Here is a 5,980-nt window from a genome sequence, read left to right on the forward strand (position 1 = left end):
GGAGACTGAGAGAGACGAGAGGACGGAGAGAGGAGTGAAGAGAGAGAGAGAGAGACGAGGGACTGGAGACGGGAGGTGGAGAGTTGGATCGAGTGGTCGAGAGAGAGAGGAGAGGACGGAAAGGATGGTGCAGAGGAGTGGGTCCGCCTACTGATGCTGTGGGGCGAGACGGCCGGGTTCGTGCGGTGATCGGGAGAGAGAGAGAGAGAGAGCACGAGAGAGAGAGATCGGAGAAGAGAGCGAGAGAGAGAGAGCATCGGGGGTTTAGGCTGAGAGGATAGAGAGGAGAGAGAGAGAGGAAGGAGGGAGATGACGGAACGGGCGGTCATGTCAAGGTGCTTGTAATTTTTTTTTAAGAGTCAGGACCATAAAAGCCGGATTCCTCAGTTCTACCTCCCTGGTGTTGAGTTAGAAGCAGCATTGACGAGAGAAGGCAACTCTAAACCCTCTCGGGCTGTTCTGTACCAAATGGCATCTGTTCCCTTAATTGCCCTTACTTTGAAGACAGGAAATAGGGTGCCATTTGGGGATTAGCCATAAGAGCGGATGAGAGTTGACTTTCTTCTCTCACCGGCTCTGGTCAATATTAGTGCCACTACTTAGGGCATAGGGTGTGAGCCCGCTGCTGGACTCACCAAGCAAACCATTGACTTTTGGCATCAATGGCTAGACATGAACTTTTTCCAACTTAAAGTCAGAGTGGAAAATGTCTAGACACAGTTTGGATTTATACATTTCACTCCAAGTAACAAGGACCACTATAATGCAGCCAAGGAAGGGAATTAAGAAAACATTTTCCTCCCCACCCCCCCCCTCCCCCCCCCCCCCCCCCCCCCAACCCCACCCTCAAAATTATAGTGTTTTCACCATTGCTGAGAGTTCCAAATGAGAAAAGGATTGCATATTCTGGATGTTTGAGAAAGGGATTTTTTTGAAGAGAGGAGAGGAGAGTTATAAGAACCCTGGGTAAAGCTATAAAACTCTGTGTGTGCGTGTGTGGGTGTTGTTGTGTGTGTTTGTGTGTGGGTGTGTGTGTGTTTGTGTTTGTGTGCTGTGTGTGTGTGTGTTGTGTGGTGTGTGTGTTGGTTGTGGTGTGTTGCCGTGCCTGTGGCGTGCAGTGCGTGCGTGCGTGCGTGCGTGCGTGCCTGCGTGCGTGCGTGCGTAAAGCCTTTTCCACCATCCAGGTGTCTCTGTCTCCCCCAGAGGGTAACAGGTCAGATAGAAAGAGAAGAGAAGAGGGGACCATTCCTCACAGATTGCATCTACAGGGTTTCACATAACACTCAGAAGTGGGGTTGGCTCAGTATTATCTCCCACCCAGATTACCTAAAGACCCAAGGGACAAAGAGCTGACCTGTAGCATGACCCCTGATATTAACGGGAGGAGGGGAGAGGGGGAGAACGGTTGAGAGGGGAGGAGAAAGGGAGAGGAGGGGAGGGTTGAGAGGAGAGGGTTGAGAGGAGGAGAGAGTTGAGAGGAGGAGAGGGTGAGAGGAGGAGAGGAGAGGGTTGAGAGAAGAGGAGAGGGAAGAGAGGAGGGGAGGGAAGAGAAGAGAGTAGGAGAGGGGGAGAAGGTTGAGAGGAGGAGAGCGTTGAGAGGAGAGTAGAACGGGAGAGGACGAGAAGAATGAGGGGGAAGAGCAAGGGAGGAAAGGGAGAGGGAGAAGGAGGAGGTAGGGGAGAAGAGAAAGGGTGGGAAAAGGAGAGGAGAGAGGAGGAGAGGAAGAGGAGGGAGTGAGAGAGAATGAGGAAACCAAGCAGATGCCGGCGCAATTAAGGCGACGGGGGGAATGTGACAAATGCGGTCAATCTGTCAACCCCCCCCAGAGTCCCAATATTACCTCCAAGATATACTGTGGTGCCTGCAGGGGCTCTGCACCATCAGAGGAGGGAGGGGTGCTGACACTCCCTGCTGTCCTTTCTCCACAACCACCACCTCTCTCTTTCTCTCTCTCACGTTCTCTTAGTGTGTGTTCTCCTGCTCCCCCTCTCTCAATCTAAACCTCTCTCAATCTAAACCTCTCTCAATCTAAACCTCTCTCAATCTAAACCTCTCTCTATCTAAACCTCTCTCAATCTAAACCTCTCTCAATCTAAACCTCTCTCAATCTAAACCTCTCTCTATCTAAACCTCTCTCTATCTAAACCTCTCTCTAAGAGAGGAGATTCTCTCTCTCTCTCTCTTCTCTCTCTCTTCTCTCTCTCTCTTCCCTTTCTCTCTCTCTCTCTTTCTCTCGTCTCTTTCTCTCTCTCTCTTCTCTCTCCTTTCTCTCTCTCTTTCTCTCCTCTCTCCTCTCTCTCTCTCTCTCTCCCCTTTCGCTCTCTCTCTCTCTCTCTCTCTCTCTCTCTCTTCTCGTCTCTCTCTCGTCTCCTCTTTCTCTCTCTCTCTCTGTTCTCTCCTCTCTCTCTCTCTCTTTCTCTCTCTCTCCTCTCTCTCTCTCTCTCTTTTCTCTCGCTCTCTCTCCTTTCTCTCTTCTCTCTTCTCTCTCTCCTTTCTCTCTCTCTGTCTTTTCTCTCCTCTCTCCCTTTCTTCTCTCTCCTCTTTCTCTCTCTCCTCCCTTCTTCTCTCTCTCTCTCTTCTCTCCCTTTCTCTCTCTCATCTCTCTTCTCTCTTTCTCTCGCTCTCTCCTCTCTCTCTCTTCCCTCTCTCTCTCTCTTGCTGTCTTTCTCTCTCTCTCTCTCTCTCTCGTCTCTCTCTCTCTCTCTCTCTCTCTCTCTCTCTCTCCCTACTCTTCTCTCTCTCATATTATTGGCATGAGAAACGTGTTTACATTGCAAAAGCAAATTAAAAAACAAAAACAAACACAAAATGACAAAAAACCAACAAAGTTAATTAAAAACAAAAAGGCAAAAAACAATCAGTCGCTCTCTCTGTCTCTCTGTCTCTCTGGGCCCATCGGGGAGGAGAGGAGACATTCTCCCCAAGACAGAGTCATTCCCCTCATTATCCTTAAGGTTATGTATGGTCCACGTCCAGCTCCTCCCTCTAGGCACCGTGCTATACAGAGCGACATCCTCCCTCGCTGTGTTGTTGCTTTATTAGGCTCTGGCCACGTCATCGAGGATGCGGTGTCTCGTTTGGAACGTGGCCCGTGGTGTTTGAGAAACTCAGGGGGAAATTAAGGGAAGTAAATCTAAATAAATAGATGTCCTAAACGAGGTGGAGTCTGCTTGTCCTCGAGACTTGTGCCTCATGGGTTTGGAACACGGGGTCCACGGATTAGGGGGTGGAGGGGAAACAGATGGAGGGGAGGGAGGGGGCAAAAATGAAATGTAATTTGCAGTGTCCTTGGGTTTTTAATAGATTAAAAGCTAAGAATGATTGGATCACTCATTGTAAATGTAGATGTGCGCTGGATTGGATTAGCAATTGTATCGAGAGAGAGAGAGAGAGAAAGATGTACAGGATAGATCAGGAGGACGGAAGGACAGACAGACAGACAGACAGACAGACTGAGGGCGAGGGTTACAACAGGGACACAGCAGGGTTCTATTGGACTTTCAAACACGGTGTTGTGTGTCTGTCTGTCTTCTGTCTGTCTGTGTCCTGTCTGCCTGTCTGCCTGTCTGCCTTCTGTCTGCTTGTCTGCTGCCTGTCTTGCTGTTCTGCCTGCCCTGCCTGCCTGCTGCCTACTGCTGTCTGCCTGTCCTGTCTGTTGCCTGTCTGTCTGTCTGTCCTGCCTGCCTGCCTGCCTACCTGCCTGTCTGTCCTGCCTGTTCTGTCTGCCTGTCTGTCTGCCTGTTGCTGTCTGTCTGGTCTGTCTGTCCTGTCTGTCTGTCTGCTGCCCTGCGCTGCTACCTGCCTGTCTGTCTGTCCTGCCTGCCTGCCTGCCTGCCTGTCTGTCTGTCTGCTTGTCTGCCTGCCTGTCCTGTCTGTCTGTTGTCTGCCTGCTGCCTGCCTGCACCTGCCTGCCTACCTGTCTGTGCTGCCCTGTCTGTCTGTTCTGCTGTCTGTCTGTCTGTCTGCTGTCTCTGTCTTGCCTGTCTGTCTGCCTGTCTTGTCTGCTGGCCTGCCGCCTGCCTGCACTGCTGCCTACCTGTCTGTCTGTCTGTCTGCTGCCTGTCCTGTCCTGTCGTGTCTTCGTCGTCTGCCTGCCTGCTACCTGCCTGTCTGTCTGTTCTGCTGTCTGCCTGCCTGCTGCCTGCCGCCTGCCTGCCTGCCTGCTTGCCTGCCCTGCCCTGCCTGCCTGCCTACCTGCCTGTCTGTCTGCCTGTCTGTCTGTCCTGCCCTGCATGTGCTAGCTGTTGACATTTAAGACATTTATAGAAGGACAAACTTCATGATGATGACTAAAACCGTTCAAAGACTTGTTGCTGTATAACAACTCAGGTTCAAAATACTGCAGGTAACTGCACCCGAGATGGCCTGGTTCTGACATCAAAGGTGCTGAGGAATAGAAAAAATAGAATAAAGACATAGAATAGAGTAGACTAGAGTAGAGCAGAAAGAAGCACAGAGCGCTGAAGAAGAATCTCATGTCTCATGTTTCTTCTTCCTCTCCCTCAGGTACGACATCCTGCACTTACAAGAACAACCCTGTGGAACTCTAGGGTGACCGTGGCTCTACGTTCTGCTCTCTGTTCCAGCTCTGTCTGTGGCTGGAGGCAAGGGAGATCAGCTCAGAGAGAACCAGGTGGGGATACTGTCGCGCCGGGCGGGGTACATGACAGGGTTAGGTCCAGGCAGGGCGAGGGTAAGTGGCAGGGCAGGGTACAGACAGGGTTAGATCCAGGCAGGGCAAGGGTACACGACAGGGTTAGGATCCAGGCAGGCAGGGTAAACAGACAGGGTTAGGTCCAGGAGGGCAGGGTGGTGGCGGGCGGGTAGCAGACAGGGTTAGTCCAGGCAGGGCAGGGTAGTGGCAAGGGTCATGGGGTACAGACAGGTTAATGGTTTCGAGGCAGGGCAGGGTACAGACAAGGGTTAGGATCCAGGAGGGCAGGGTACAGACAGGGTTAGGGTTCCAGGCCAGGGCAGGGTAGTTGCAAGGGCAGGGTAATCAGACAGGGTTAGGTCCAGGCAGTGGCAGGGTAGTGGCAGGGCAGGGTACAGTACAGAGGGTTAGTGTCCAGGCAAGGGCAGGTAACAAGAAAGGGTTTAGGTCCAGGCAGGGCAGGGTAACAGACAGGGTTAGGTCCAGCAGGGCAGGGTAGTGCACGGGCGGGGTACGAACAGGTTGGTCCAGGCAGGGCAGGGTTGGTGCAAGGGGCAGGGTACAGACGGGTTAAGGTTCCGGCAGGGCAGAGGTAACAGACAGGGTTATGGTCCAGGCATGGGCAGGGTGGTGGCAGGCAGGGGTACAGACGAAGGTTAGGTCCAGGCAGGGCAGGGTACAGACAGGGTTTAGGTCCAGGCAGGGGGCAGGGTGGTGGGGGCAGAGGCAGGGCAGGGTACAGGCGTGGTATAACGCCCCAAGTGTACCTTGACCTGTGTCCTTCTCTAACCAATATAGCTCAAATAATGTGGCTATTTTTATAACTTCATATATGGTCTCCTTTTCTTCTGGTACAGTATTTAAGGACAAACTTGGGTTTCGTCCTTTCCCCGGGGTTGGTTTGGCATGTTGGTGTTCCCTGTGACAGGACTAGTGGGCAAACTAAAAAACCTAAAGCTTTACAAACTTTGTTAAGCTTTCATGTAACACAGGCTCAGAGAGTCCAGAGAGAGAGAGATGAGAGATGAGAGAGAGAGAGGAGAGTAGAAGAAGAGAGAGGTTTAGATCAGAGAGAGGGAGATTGAGAGAGTAGAAAGATAGAGGTTTAGATTTGGGAGAGAGGTTTAGATTGAGAGAGGTTTAGATAGAGAGCGGTTTTAAGAATAGAGAGAGGTTTAGATTAGAGAGAGGTTTTAGGGTAAGAGGAGAGGTTTAGATAAGCGAAGAGAAGAGGTTTAGATAAAGAGAGGTTTAGATAGAGCCGAGGTGTAGATAGAAGAAGGTTTAGATAAGAGAGAGGTTAGATAAGAGAGCAGGTTAATAGA

The 5,980-nt window shown here is 51.4% G+C and overlaps 1 protein-coding gene across 1 annotated transcript in view; it reads right to left on the reverse strand.

Annotated features, from left to right (window-relative positions):
* Nucleotides 1-5,980, reverse strand: part of LOC111962822 (A disintegrin and metalloproteinase with thrombospondin motifs 6) — a 100,200-nt gene that overhangs the window by 64,853 nt on the left and 29,367 nt on the right.

Source organism: Salvelinus sp. IW2-2015, linkage group LG4q.1:29 (assembly GCF_002910315.2).
Source record: "Salvelinus sp. IW2-2015 linkage group LG4q.1:29, ASM291031v2, whole genome shotgun sequence".
NCBI lineage: Eukaryota > Metazoa > Chordata > Actinopteri > Salmoniformes > Salmonidae > Salvelinus > Salvelinus sp. IW2-2015.